This window comes from Myodes glareolus, chromosome 3, assembly GCF_982192425.1.
Source record: "Myodes glareolus chromosome 3, mMyoGla1.1, whole genome shotgun sequence".
In the NCBI taxonomy this organism is placed as follows: Eukaryota; Metazoa; Chordata; class Mammalia; order Rodentia; family Cricetidae; genus Myodes; species Myodes glareolus.
The window spans coordinates 116,285,661-116,301,611 of NC_142028.1; the positions used below are offsets into that span (position 1 = coordinate 116,285,661).

The 15,951-nt window shown below is 39.3% G+C and overlaps 1 pseudogene; it reads left to right on the forward strand.

Moving 5' to 3' along the window:
* Nucleotides 1-3,120: 3,120 nt before the first annotated feature.
* On the forward strand, nucleotides 3,121-15,499 carry LOC125412641 (WD40 repeat-containing protein SMU1-like; annotated as a pseudogene).
* Nucleotides 15,500-15,951: the final 452 nt, after the last annotated feature.

Below are 15,951 nucleotides of genomic sequence, written 5' to 3' on the forward strand. Positions count from 1 at the left end.
TAGATTGATTGTATATATTCTATGTGACTTGTTCTTCTGTTTGCAAAGATTGCCTAAAGTGCAGTCCCATAGTCAAGGGTGTCAGAATCTGGGCTCCTAGAGTGGGCCTGCTTATTTAAAGCTGGGAAGTTGTGTAAGAGTCTTTAAATCTTTGTGAAATAAGGTCTTACGCTATTTCTCCAGCCCGCATGTCCTCCATCACATTGTTACTGTGGGAAGGAGGTGAAATTTGGCTTTGAAAACTATAAAGTACTGTGTATATGTGAGTAGTCCATGTTTTAATCATCCAGACAGTTATTGACACCTCATAAGGAAATCAATTGAAGCTACATCATAAAAAATAATTAGTTCTACAAGCCTTCCCATGGGCTAAACATAGAGCTCAATGGTAGAGAAGTTAGCTAGTATGCTCACTGGCCTTAATTGAATCCCCAGTGCCACAAAAGCAGTGTGCAGATGACTATAAGACAATCTAATGTCTAAAGGATTTTTCCCCTTTGTAGTTGCTTATCACAACAGCTATCCAAATCTACAACATGTCCTCAGAAAATCTTGCCTTACCCATCTCTAAACTCTCTTTCAACTAGATTTGGGAAAGTGTTTCTGATTCTCTTTACATCATTCATTTCTCAAATAGCAAAATTAAGTCAAAAATCAGAAACATTGATCAGAAGGATACCATCCCAGGAATACTTATATATTAATGTTTGTGTTGCCTCACAATTATTTCTAGACTAGAACACAATGATGTGTTATAGCTTCTCACTGCTTCATATGAGAACAATATTATATAAGGATTAGAGTTGGAATTTAAATACCCCAAATTAACAAGTATTCTCTTAAATATCTGCTACTTTGTTGGCATTATGACGGATGCAATTGTCAAAGAAATATATGTCCCCTTAGAGAGATCACATATTTGTTCCTGAACAATGACATACGCATCATGTGCATAAGAAGTTGCTTGTCCAGTGATTATCTGGCCTCCTTATGTTCACAACGTATGGTGCAAAACATGGGAGTCTCAATTCTATCTTATAAGTGTTAGGACCTTCAGTCAGTCATTTATGCTTTTTGAACTGCTAGCTTCTTAATTTTAAAGTGGAGATTATAAGCAAACACACCTCCCCCTGGGGACAATGACATATTCTCTCCTAAAGAGATGTAAAGTGCTTGAGCACTAAGCCTTGCACAGTGTAATACACGGGGAATGGAAAATACAATTTACAGATATCTCTGAGGTTCCACAGAGATCTTTGGGGTGCTACAGCAACTGGGAGAAAGCTTTGTGGCATGAAAACACCAGCTGCTGCAACTTGCACAATGTCATCCCCAGTGATGTAGGGGATGAGTAGCCAGGGAAAAGCCGAATAGTTAACTCATTTCCCAGTGTTCCACCTCAGCTGGCTGTTCAAGATGTGGAAAGCTGCATTTGTTTCAGAGGATACCACATCCCCGATTGTCCCTTGGAGCCACTGCAGCAGGTGGCATTTATCTTATCTTCCACTGTTGTTCTCTTCAAGGACCATTGCTTGCAGAAGCCACATATTAATTTCCTAATATTCTGGCATGGTCTTTCTACTCATAACAGGCTTCCATGTAAGCAGATCACTCTGGGCCTATTAAATATTGTATTTGTTTAACAGCCAAATAGTCACTATGTAAACATGCTTTGGAAGGATTATTTTCACTGAGCTCTGTTAGAGGTCACCACACAGAAGCTCATTACTTTGTTACAAGCCTGTGACTCTTTCATATCCCTCACATATCAGAGAATGACAAAAGAAATACCACATTAAATGTTAACCATTGTGATTTTTATCCAATCCATACAACCCTTAGGTCTTCTAGAGAACTGCATCATCTGAATAAGTCAGACATAAACATTTACCTTTTTTTCTGAAAGTAAAATCTGTTTCTATTGTAACTAACATTGTAAAATATTTCAAAAAAGCCCAGGCAACCCAGTTTTGCTTCAAGAGGAATCAGATAACATTTTAAAAAAGCAGAAGGATTAGGTAGAGTTTAATTTTTTATCTCTTAGACATTTATGCTGCTTTTTCTTAGGTTTGTACAAAAAAAAAGATTTCCCAGCTGAGCTAAAAATGTGAGATGCCCTTCTGTATGCCACAAATATGTGCTGCTTTTATTGGTTGATGAATAGTGCTGCTTTGGCCTATAGCAAGGCAGAATATAGCCAGGCAGGAAAGCCAAACTGAAGACAGGGAGAAAGCAGATGGAGTTGAGGGGGATGTCAGCAGCTGCTGAAGAAGCAAAATGTAAGGTAGCAATCCATCAGCCTCATGATAAAATACAAAATAATAGAAAGGGTTAATTAAAAGTAAAAGCTGGTTAGTAATAAGCCTGAGGCATCTGCCAAATTTTATAATTTATATAAGCCTTTGAGTGTTTATTTGTAAACTGGCAAGAGGGAGAGAAAACTCCTTTTACAAGCTAAGATCAAAACTAGTACATTTCCCAGACTTGAGAATCCAGAAGGCCATTTTCTTAAAAACTAGACACTAGATTCTTTAAATTTTATATCTACAAAATTTTAAATGATTATTTCAGAAGTCACTTTAAGCAGTCAGTGGAGAACTGCTTCAACTAACCACCAGTCTCTTAGTCTACCTTATCAACTTGCCATGAGCTTCACAACCACTGGGTAGGAAGTGAGAACCAGATGTGGTAGTATATACCGCAATACTAGCACTCTCGGGAGAGCAGAAGATTATGAACTTGAAAACCCTATAAATTGTTCTAGATCATGATGCATATAAGTCACTGCTGGTAGTTGAAGGCAGCAGAATTTAAAACTTGCCCACAAAGAAAATTGGGATAAAGGAAAGCAGTAGTTAGGAAAAGAGAAATTGAGGTATACACAGAAAATTTTTAAACAAATTTGTCAACATATGTACCAAAAGTCTTGGTGTATCAATTAGAAAGTTCATGGATGAGATGAAGTTGAAGATAGGTTTTGAAAGATGTACTAGATGAAGAAAAAAAGTGGCAGATTTAATTGAATAGTATTTATATTGATTTCCTGAGTGGATAATGATGCTGTTGATAAGGAGTAGCAACAGAACTCTCTTAATCTGACTGAGGTACTAAAGAAACTGCATGACTTCCATACAGCAGAAACTTACTTCCCACACTTCTAAAGATTACAAATGCCCAAATCAAGGTGTTGGCAGGTTTGCTGTCCAGGTAAGACTAAGAAAAAGTGACATTTTCACAGGGAAAATTCCTTATTATAGTTAGAAATGGGAAAAGAATCCCTCTAGGAGTTTCTTCTAAAGGACATCAAATCTCTTCAGAATTGTTTCAATGCCATGACCTAATGATGGCTGGAAAACCCACCTTCAAATACTCACACTGGGAATTAGATTTAGACATTCAAACTTTAGGGCAACACAAACATTCAGAGCACAGTAGAAAATCAAATTCAGAAGGAAAGTGAGAAACTCCCTTTAAAGTAAATTTGAAATCCGTCTCTTCATCAAATATAAAACTCAAAAGCCTAGATCTTTAAGAATTGCAGTAGTCATAGCCAAAAATGTATCAAACATAATTGAAATTTTTGATCAATGGTGCAGGTAACTTCGATGCTTTTGCTTCCTCTACACCAAGCTTTGCAGAGTCACATTCTTTACTCATTATCTTCTGAAGTTATAATTTAACTTCATGTATCACATTAAAAGACTATGTCTGCCTCTTCAAGGTTGTAACATGGAAGATTTTTAAGGTCATTTTTACTTTGTTTTGCCTCTTTTTAAGGTCTAGAAGAAATAAAACGGCGATAATTTAGAGCATGGGCCTGGACCTTCAGATCAGATCCCTTATCCAGAATCAGGCTGATCATCTCTGCAGCCATCTCTGAAACAGAGAGTTAAGAAGCTGTCTGTACTGTGGCCTAACATCAAGCTCTAATTTAAGGTTCTAACCAGTGCCAAGCTCCTCCATGTCATTTCTCACATAGACTGTGTCTAAGTAAATCATATGATGTAAAACTTGCTGTCATTCCTAAAAGTCTTTAAAAAGTCAGTTATTTCCTGTTTTGGGAAGATTTCGGTTTGGAGATACTACTCATATTATCTACAGTCTCTCTCATAGCAATGATCTTGCTATCCTCTACCTAACTAGCTGACTAGGTAGTTATCATCTATCAATCTATCTATCTGTTTATCTGTCTTTCTATCTGTCTGTCTATCATGTATTGATGTGAGAAGTTTTGATTTTATTAGTCAATGCATAAAGAAACTGCTTTGGCTTGTGATAGGGAAGAGTAGAGCTTAGCGGGAAAACTAAACACAATTCTGGGAGAAAGAAGGAAGAATCAGCGGAAGCAATGTAGTCTCTGCTGAGGACAGACGCTCCAGAACCTTGCCAGTAAGCCACAGCCAGGTGGGGATACACAGACTAATAGAAATGGGTCAATTTAAAGCATAAGATCAATCTAGAACTATGCTTAAGCTATTGGCCAAACAGTATTGCAAATAATATAGCTTCTGTATGGTTATTTTGTGGTCTGGGCAGCTGGGAATGAACAAGTGGCTTCCACCAACAGTGTATCTTTCTATCCAGATATCTATTGCTATCTCTTTTTTTTTAAAGTAAATTTTATTAAATTATAAAAGTTTCCATTTCCGCCCCTCTTCCCAACACCCTCCCACTCCCCCCACTCCCTCTCCTCCTCCCTCTTCGTCCCTTAGAGTAGTCAGGGTTTCCTGCCCTGTGGGAAGTTCCAGTTCCTTCCCCCTCCTTCCAGGTCCAGGAAGGTGAGTGTCCAAACAGACTGGATCCCCAAAGTCCAGTATATGCAGAGGAAACAGGTCCCAGTATCATAGTCAATGGCTTTTCAGAAAGACTTCGGGCCAGCCACAGTCAGAGAATCCAGCCAAATTCCGAGAATCTGGTTAGATCACCTCCTCGTTCAGTCCCAGTCCAACTGGCCTTGGTAAACTCTCATTAGATCCGTTCCCTTGTATCAGTGGGTGATAGCATCCCTCGCAGTACTGATTTCGTTTTTCATGTTCTTCCTCCTTCTTCTCCTCATTTGGACCTCGGGGGGGCTCAGTCCGGTGCTCCAATGTGGGTCTCCGACTGTATCGTCGTCCTTCGCCAGATGAAGGATCTATGGTGATAAGCAAAATATACATCAGTATGGTTATGGGCCACGGCCGATTCAGGCACCCTCTCCTCTGTCCAGAGAACAATCTGGGGGATCTCTCCTTGGACCTGGGATCCCATATATAATCAAGTCTCCTGTAAACCCTAAAATGACTCCCTTAGTTGAAATATATTCTTCCCTGATCCCATATTCATCCTTCCTCCCTCCCCCCCATCCCAGGCCACCAAGCTTTCCCCGTTCCTCCCCTACTCTCTTCTCTCTAACACTCTCCTCTTCCATCAACCCTCCCACCCCCCCATGCACCCGAGGTTACCTGGGACTCTTGTCTATTTCCTACCTCCTGGTGGATAGCTAAATAATCTTCATCAGGTTCATCTTCTTATTTAGCTTCTCTAGGATCACGAATAATAGGCTCAAAGACCATTAATTATGGTTAGAATCCACTTATGAGTGAATACATACCTTGTTCCTCTTTTTGGGTCTGGCTTACCTCACTCAGTAAAGCGTTTTCTATTTCCATCCATTTGCATGCAAAATTCAAGATGTCATTGTTTTTTACCGCTGAGTAAAACTCTAATGTGTGTATGTTCCACACCTTTTTTAACCATTCTTCTATTGAGGGGCACCTAGGTTGTTTCCAGGTTCTGGCTATTACAAATAGTGCTGCTATGAACATAGTAGAACAAATGCTTTTGTAGTATGTTAGGGAGTCTTTAGGGTATATTCCCAAGAGTGGAATTGCTGGGTCCTGAGGGAGGTTGACTCCCAGTTTCCTGAGAAACTGCCACACTGATTTCCACAGTGGCTGCACGAGTTTGCATTCCCACCAACAATGGATGAGTGTTCCCCTCACCCCACATCCTCTCCAGCATAGGCTATCGTTGGTGTTTTTGACTTTAGCTATTCTGACAGGTGTAAGATGGTATCTCAAAGTGGTTTTGATTTGCATTTCCCTGATCGCTAAGGAGGTTGAGCATGACCTTAAGTGTCTTCTGGCCATTCGAAGTTCATCTGTTGTGAATTCTCTGTTCAGTTCTGTACCCCATTTTTTAATTGGGTTAATTAGAGTTTTAGTGCCTAGTTTCTTGAGTTCTTTGTATATTTTGGAGATCAGACCTTTGTCTGATGAGGGGTTGGTGAAGATCTTCTCCCAGTCAGAAGGCAGCCTTTTTGTCCTACTGACAGTGTCCTTTGCTTTACAGAAGCTTCTCAGTTTCAGTAGATCCCATTTATTCATTGTTTCTCTTATTGTCTGTGCTGCTGGGGTTCTACTTAGGAAGAGGCCTCCTGTGCCTATATCTTGTAGACTACTTCCCACTTTCTCTTCTATCAGGTTCAAAGTGGACGGATTAATGTTGATGTCTTTAATCCATTTGGACTTGATTTTTGTGCATGGTGATAGATATGGATCTACTTTCATTTTTTTACAGGTTGACATCCAGTTATGCCAGCACCATTTGTTAAAGATGCTTTCCTTCTTCCATTGTATACCTTTAGCTCCCCTGTCGAAAATTAGGTGTTCATAAGTTTGTGGGTTAATATCTGGGTCTTCTATTCGATTCCATAGGTCGACTTCTCTGTTCTTATGCCAATACCAAGCTGTTTTCAATACTGTAGCTCTATAATAGAGTTTGAAGTCAGAGATGGTAATGCCTCCAGAAGTTCTTTTATTATATAAGATTGTTTTGGCTATCCTGGGTTTTTTGTTTTGCCATATAAACTTGATTATTGTTCTCTCAAGGTCTGTGAAGAAGTTTGATGGGATTTTGATGGGGATTGCATTGAATCTATAGATTGCTTTTGGTAGAATTGCCATTTTTACTATGTTGATTCTCCCAATCCAAGAGCAGGGGAGGTCTTTCCATTTTCTGGTATCCTCCTCAATTTCTTTCTTCAAAGACTTAAAGTTTTTGTCAAATAGGTCTTTCACTTCCTTGGTTAGAGTAACCCCAAGATATTTTATGCTATATGTGGCTATCATGAAAGGTGATGCTTCTCTGATTTCCCTCTCTGCTTCTTTATCTTTTGTGTATAGGAGGGCCACTGATTTTTTTGGAGTTGATCTTGTATCCTGCCACGTTACTAAAGGTGTTTATCAGCTGTAGGAGTTCTTTGGTAGAGTTTTTGGGGTCACTTACGTAAACTATCATATCGTCAGCAAATAACGAAAGTTTAACTTCATCCTTTCCAATACGAATCCCCTTGATCTCCTTATGTTGTCTTATTGCTATTGCTAGAACTTCAAGCAGTATATTGAAGAGGTATGGAGAGAGTTGACAGCCTTGTCGCGTTCCTGATTTTAGTGGAAAGGCTTTGAGTTTCTCTCCATTCAGTTTGATGTTAGCTGTCGGCTTGCTGTATATTGCTTTTATTATATTTAGGTATGATCCTTGTATCCCCAGTCTCTCCAACACCTTTATCATAAATGGGTGTTGAATTTTGTCAAATGCTTTTTCAGCATCTAGTGAGATGATCATATGGTTTTTTTCTTTCAGGTTATTTATATGATGGATTACATTGATAGATTTGCATATGTTGAACCAGCCCTGCATCTCTGGAATGAAGCCGACTTGATCATAATGGATAATTTTTCTAATGTGCTCTTGGATTCGGTTTGCCAGTATTTTATTGAGAATTTTCGCGTCGATGTTCATGAGTGAGATTGGCCTGTAATTCTCTTTCTTGGTTGTGTCTTTGTGTGGTTTTGGTATTAGGGTAACTGTAGCTTCATAAAAGGAGTTAGGCAATGACTCTTCTGTTTCTATATTGTGAAATACATTAAGGAGTATAGGTATTAGCTCTTCCTGGAAGTTCTGGTAGAATTCTGCATTGAAACCATCTTGTCCTGGGCTTTTTTTGGTAGGGAGATTTTTGATAACAGCTTCTAATTCTTCGCGACTCACAGGTCTATTTAGATTGTTCACCTGTTCTTGGTTAAACTTTGGTATATGGTACTTATCTAAAAAAATGTCCATTTCTTTTACATTTTCCAACTTTGTGGCATATAAACTTTCGTGGTAAGATCTAATGATTCTCTGAATTTCCTCTGTGTCTGTGGTTATGTCCCCCTTTTCATTTCTGATCTTATTAATTTGCAAGTTCTCTCTCTGCCGTTTGATTAATTTGGATAGGGGTTTGTCAATCTTGTTGATTTTCTCCAAGAACCAGCTTTTTGATTCATTGATTCTTTGGATTGTTTTCTCTGTTTCTATTTTGTTGATTTCAGCCCTCAGTTTGATTATTTCCAGTCTTCTAGACCTCCTGGGTGAATCAGCTTCTTTTTTTTCTAGAGCTTTCAAGTGTGCTGTTAAGTCTCCAATGTGTGCTTTCTCCGCTTTCTTTAATTGGGCACTTAGTGCTATGAACTTTCCTCTTAGCACTGCTTTCATAGTGTCCCATAGGTTTGAGTATGTTGTGTCTTTGTTTTCATTAAATTCAAGGAAGAGTTTAATTTCTTTCTTTATTTCTTCCTTGACCCAGGGGTGATTTAGTAGTTGACTGTTCAGTTTCCATGAGTTTGTTGGCTTCCTGGGGGGAGCATTGTTGTTGAATTCTAATTTTAGTCCATGGTGATCTGACAAGACACAGGTAGTTACTAATATTTTTTTGTATCTGTGGAAGTTTGCTTTGTTACCGAGTATGTGGTCAATTTTCGAGAAGGTTCCATGAGCTGCAGAGAAAAAGGTGTATTCTTTCCTATTTGGGTGGAGTTTTCTATAGATGTCTGTTAAGTCCATTTGATTCAATACCTCCAATAGATCTCTCAATTCTCTGTTTGGTTTCTGTCTGATTGACCTGTCCATTGGTGAGAGAGGAGTGTTGAAGTCTCCTACTATTAGTGTGTGTGGTTTGATGACCGCCTTGAGTTCTAGAAGAGTTTCTTTTACATATGTGGGTGCCTTTATATTAGGAGCATAGATATTCAGGATTGAGACTTCCTCCTGATGAATTGTTCCAGTTATGAGTATGAAATGTCCATCTCCATTTCTTCTGATTGATTTTAGTTTGAAGTCGATTTTGTTAGATTTTAAAATGGCCACGCCCGCTTGTTTCTTAGGTCCATTTGCTTGGAAAACCTTTTCCCAACCCTTTACTCTGAGTAGGTGTCTGTCTTTGTGGTTGAGGTGTGTTTCTTGTAAACAGCAGAATGTTGGATCCTGTTTTCGTATCCAATCTCTAAGTCTGTGCCTCTTTATAGGTGAATTGAGTCCATTGATATTAAGTGATATTAATGACCAGTGGCTGTTGACTCCGGTCATTTTTTTTTTTTTTAGGTAGTAGAGTGTATGTGTTTTTCTTCTTTGATTTGTGCTTGTGAATGGTCGCTAGATGTTCGAGTTATTGTAGGCCGTGTTGGGAATGTTGGATTTCTTCAGTAGTGATTTTCCTTCTAATATTCTCTGTAAGGCTGGATTAGTAGCTACGTATTGTTTAAATTTGTTTTTATCCTGGAATATTTTGTTTTCTCCGTTGATAGTGAACAATAGCTTGGCTGGGTGTAGTAGTCTGGGTTTGCATCCATGGTCTCTTAGTTTCTGCACTACCTCTATCCAGGATCTTCTGGCTTTCATGGTTTCCATAGAGAAATCCGGTGTAAGCCTGATAAGTTTACCTTTATAAGTTACTTGACCTTTTTCCTTTGCAGCTCTTAAAATTTTTTCTTTAATATTTATGTTTTGTGTTTTGATTATTATATGGCGAGGGGATGTTTTTTTCTGATCCAGTCTATTCGGTGTTCTGTATGCTTCTTGAACCTTCATAGGAATATCGTTCTTTAGGTTGGGAAAGTTTTCTTCTATAATTTTGTTGAATATATTTTCTGGGCCTTTGATCTGCAGTTCTTCTCCTTCTTCAATCCCTATTATTCTTAGATTTGGTTTTTTTATTGTGTCCCAGATTTCCTGAATGTTTTGTGAAGAGAATTTGTTGGATTTGCCGTTTTCTTTGACCAGAGCATTTATTTTCTCTATGGTATCTTCAGATTCCGAGATTCGTTCTTCTATCTCTTGTATTCTATTGGTTATGCTTGATTCTGTAGTCTCCGTTCGTTTACCTAGGTTTTCCATATCCAGCCGGTTCTCCGTTTGTGTTTTCTTCATTGCCTCCATTTCAGTTTTCAATTCTTGCACTGTTTCCTTTACTTGTTTGATTGTTTTTTCTTGGTTTCTCAGGGTCTCATTCACGGATTTACTTAGTTCTTCAAACTTTTTGTTATATTTCTCATCAATTTCTATACTCATTTCTTCAAACTTTTTGTTATATTTCTCATCCAATTCTTTAAGGGAGTTATTCATATCCTGTTTAAGGGACTCTATTGCTTTCATAATGGCACTTTTTTCCACTTCTTCTGGGTTAAGGTGTTCAAGCCCTTCTGTTGTAGGGTCCTTGGGATCTGGTGTTTTCATGTTGTTTTTCAGATTGTTGGATGAGGTCTTGCCTTGGCGTCTGCCCATCTCTTACTTCAAATGTTCTCTATTGGAACTTCTGTTACCGGGTCAGGTTCCCTTTTGGGCAGGGACTTCACTGACAGAATGCCCACCTTTCCTCAGGCAGGCTATTGAAGCAAAGGCACTCCCTCTTTCCTGGATGCGCTTACAATGCAGGCTCAGCTTGCAAGGCAGCTGAGCTGGGGAAAATTTTATGGCCCCAGGGGGAAGGGAGAAATATAGGAATTCGTACCTGGATGGGAGCTGGGATGGCAGGCGGGAGGGGGTAGCCAGCACTGCAGGGCGACCTGGGCGACTGTAGGGTCGGGGAACGCCAAAGCTCTTCCTCACCAGGACCCTGTCAAGGCCCTTGAAGCAAACTCACCCCTCCGATGGCCCTCTGCTAGAAGTCAGGGCCCCTGCTGGTCAGGAATGTGGCTGAGCTGGCACCTGGTCCACCTGTCCTCAGGGAGGCCTTTAAGACCCAGGGACTGCCTGGAGCCGGGCTTCGCCTACAGCCCAGGCCCAGCTCGCAAGGCAGCTGAGCTGGGGAAATTTTATGGCCCCAGGGGGAAGGGAGAAATATAGGAATTCGTACCTGGATGGGAGCTGGGATGGCAGGTGGGAGGGGGTAGCCAGCACTGCAGGGCGACCTGGGCGTCTATGGGGTCGGGGAACACCCAAGCTCCTCCTCACCAGGACCCTGCCACGGCCCGAAGCAAACTCACCCCACCGATGATCCTCTGCTAGAAGTCAGGGCCCCTGCTGGATGGGAGCCGGGATGGCAGGCAGGAGTGGGTAGCCAGCACTGCCCTATTGCTATCTCTTAATGAAGCTCTTATCCAGGCTCTGAAGTGAAGCCTCTCCTTTCCTTTAAATCCCTATTATGTTTAGACCTACACATGTTACATTGTTTCCACCCAGGGCTCTTACTCATATCTTGAGATTCCAGAATAGCTATAAGGTTCTTTCATTCTATTAACCTTATTAAAAGAAATTAGGTCAGCGTTTTTGTTTTGATGCACCACTACTGGTATCTTCTAAAATTATTTAAAGTGTTGAACTTGCTTCCTTTTCCCAAAGAGTCTGTAGTCTCTGTGCTAACATTCTTGGTCTTAGGTGAAGGAAGGTTTTAGCCTGGCTTTGAAGCAAAAGGCTACTTCAAGGTCTTCTGAGAAGACTGCTTCACAAATCAGAATGTCCAAGTGATAGACAGAGACTCGATTTTCATAACTTGTGTGAATGTAGAAATATCAAAGAGTCATTCAAGTAATGAAGACCTTCCAATAACCTCAATTCCTGTATTGATTCTGTGAGCCCAATGAAAGACTGGGGAAGACTCCTAAAGGAACCTCTCTTAGCACAGAAAGATTGCTTCACAAGTGTGAACTTCTTAGTTCATTCTCATGGAACCAAGCAGATCCTCTCCTAACACCTTCCTTCTTACTCCATCCCTGTGTCTGACCTGCCAACACTGAAAGTAAACTCTGGAAACCTGCTGGCCCTGGTCATGCCAGTCAGGAAATCAGGTAGTCAATCTTCACTCTCCTTCATGTTCTTTAATTCCAGTTCCCTAGTCTCATTTGCAGCCCTGTAGCAGACCATATGTACAGACATGCCATCCCTCCCTTGTTTTTCTCCCCAAGGACTCTACATAATGTATGGACAGATCCAGATTTTCACCTTCCTGCGGACCCTCTCATGACCCTGCCTTTCTTATCCATCCCCACTACTGTATTCCAGCTCCCAATACATAAAAACTAGTTCTAAATGAGACCTGACATGGTAGAAACTGACAGATCTCAGAAGCACCATCTTAGACATTTCACAGCCACCACAGCAAGAACTGTAAAACTCACAGGGAAAAAAAAGACAAGATCAGATATTAATACCTAGATTTGGTCAAAGTATCCTTATTTGTACATATAGGATTCTACACATGAGTACCATAAGATTTGTACCGGGAAGCTTCTACAATTGCAAAGTCGTAAGACACACAACTCACACACACACAAATCAATAGCCTTCTTGTACACAAATGACAAATGAACTGAGAGTGAAATCAGAGAAACAATATCTTCCACAATAGCCTCAAATAGTATAAAATATTTGGGGTAACTCTAACCAAGCAAGTGAAAGACTTACATGATAAAAACTTCAATTTCTTTAAGGGAAGAAGTTGAAAATTCCAAAAACTGGTAAGATCTGCCCTGCTCAGGAATCAAAATGATTATTATAGAAAATGACTATCTACTAAAAGAATTCTACAGATTCAATGCAATCACTATCAAAATACCAACAAAATTTTTCACAGAATTTGAAAAGACAATTCAGCTTGATGTGGAAACACACACACACACACACACAGGATAGATATAACAATCCTGGATAATAAAAGAAGTGCTAACAATGTCACCATCCATGACCTCAAATTATATTACACAGTTATAGTAATAAAAACATCATGGTGTTGGCACAAAATCAGATAAAATAATTAGCAGAATTTAATTGAATACCAAAATATAAATTCACACATCTATAGATACCTCTCTCCCTTTAAAGAAGACTAAAGTACAAACAAGAAACAATAAAGCATCTTCAACAAATTTTGCTGCTCAAGCTAGATGTTGGCATGCAGAAAAATCTTCATATATCCATACTTATCACCTGCATGAAATTTAGCTCCAAATATATTAAAGACCTCAACATAAATCCAGATCCACTAAAACTGGTAGAATCATGATTGTGGAATACTCTTGAACTTATTGGCAGAGAAAAGGACTTTCTAAACTGAATGTGGTTAGCAAAGGTGCTAAGAATAACAACTAACAAATGGAACCTTATGAAACAGAAAAGCTTCTCTATGGCAAAGAACATCAAGGTTGCCACAAAGTGACTGGCTACAGAATGAGAAAATATTCTTGCTAACTACCCAACTGATAGAGGGTTGATATCTTAACTATACAAAGAACTCAAAAAGTTGGACATCAAGAAAACAAAGAACCCAATTAAAAATGGAGTGTAAATCTAAAAAGAGTATTCTCAAGAGAGGAAACACAACTGGCTAAGAAACACCTAAAGAAAGGTTCATCATCCTTAGTCATCATGGAGATGCAAATCAAAGCTATTTTGAGATTTTATCTTACATTATCATAATGGACAAAATCAATAAAACATGTTAATGAAGATATGGAGCAATGGGAGCACTTTCCTGTTGCTGAGGGACTGCAGACTTAAAGAGCCACTATAGACATCTGTGTGGTGATTCCTTTGGAAGAATGTAGTATATCTACCTCAAGAACCAGCAATACAACTGCTAGGCTTATACCCAAAGAACTGTATATCCCATTCCAGAGTTTTGCTCAACCATGTTCAAGGCGAGGATTCAGAAATGGAGTAGATGTCTGTCAACAGATGAATGGATAGAGAAAATGTCTGATATTTCCACATCAGAATATTACCCAGTGATCTTTAAAAAATTAAATCATGGGGTCACTGCAGGTGTCATAAAGTATTTTGAGGCAGAGTATGTACTGAGTGGTATCTGAACCTGGAGTCATACCTCAATGTTGATTGAAACCAAGTCTTCTAACGCAATTCATTTTATCATGCAGTACTTGAAGAACAGTTTCCATCAGGTGTTGTCTACCTTAGAGGAGACTACTGTCTTTTTGAATATTGTGCATAGAATTGGAAGTTTTGTAGTTGATATTAATAAAGGTCATTGGGATACTGTTTTAGGATTATGTTAAAGTTAACACAAGTAGAGGACTGAATTCTTTGGGAAAAGTTTCTAGCCAGGTCTTGCTAATTTTGGTGAGGTATATCCAGATGAAAGTAACCAAGAGAAAAAGAGAGCAATAAATGCCCAGGCATTAACTGGAGAAGTCAGTGTGGTACCTCCATATAGTCTCATGGCAATGTTGGGACAGGTGTTGAAGTGGAACCAGGGGTTGGTTCCTCCTGGTGTGACCATAGATGTGTTTTGAGACAAGACAGCTGTCAAAGATGTGAAAGAAGAAAAGTTTACCACACAACCTAGGAGGCATATTAAATTTGATCAGAAATACCATGTGGAGTGTGCTCAGTTACCTCCAGATGGTCGGTATCTCATCACTGGATCTGTTGATGGATGTAATGAAATGACAAACTTCACTCCTGAAAATATCAGGAAGGATCTTAAGTATCAGTCCCAGGATAACTTCGTGATGATTGATTATTCTCTCCTCTGTATGTGTTTCAGGAGAGATACTGAAATATTAGCATCTAGAGCCCAAGGTGGAAATATCATGGACAATGTTTAACAAGATTTGAAAGGTCACATCGTAAAGGTGTCACCTGTCTAAGCTTTTCTAAGTAAAGCAGTGAGATCCTTAGTGCATCTTTTGATCAAAGAAAAAGAATTTATGGCTTAACATCTGAAAAAAAAAACACCAAAGGAATTTAAAATAATTTCTTGTTAATGAGGCAACATTTATACAAGGTGAACACTACGTTATTAGTGTGTCTTCTGGTGGCCCTGTGATGGTGTGGAATATGAAGAGCACAGAATGTTCAAATACCTTTAAATCTCTGAATTAGTACTACAGGGACAGATATTACTATCAGTAGCATGACTGTGCTTCCTAAGAATCCATAGCTCTTCATTTCATTCAACTAATAAAACACAGTGATCATCATGAACATGCAAGGGCAGACTATCAGAGATTTGGGTCTGGTAATAAAGAAGGTGGTGACTTCATTTGATGTGCCCTCTCCCTTGTGGTGGGTCAATCTACTGTGTCAGGGAGGACATTGTGCTCTACTGCTTCAGCACAGTCACTGGAAACCTGGAGAAAACTCTAATGGTTCATGAGAATGATGTAAAATTGCACACCACCCACATCAGAAATTGATTACCACCTCTGGTGAAGATTAACCCCTCAAGCTCTGGAAACCCTAACTCAACCTTTACAGTACATGGGAGTATGTGTTAAGTGGAGGAATGCTCCTGTGTTATTTTGGTTTTTCATGTCTGTCTTTGTAAGAAAAGATATTGTCTGAAAATGCCAGAAGAGTAATTTTGTGAAAATTTATGTTTAAACAATAGTTACCATTTAAAACATTTTTACCCTGAGAGAAGTTTCCCTGTGTAGCCCTTGCTGTTCTGAAACTCTCTTTTTAGGGCAGGGTGGCCTCAAATTCACAAAGGTCCACCTGCTTCACAACTGTTGGGATTAATAGCATGAGCCACCACATCCTGTCTTCCATTTAAAGCATTTAAAAATAATTAATTAATTTGCTCTTAACTGGGTCATTCATTTAATGTTGCCATTGATCTTATACCAAAATATTTGAAATGCTGATAGTTCTAGAAGAAAAAGATTTTTGTTTGAAAAGCTAATTAAAATCTGA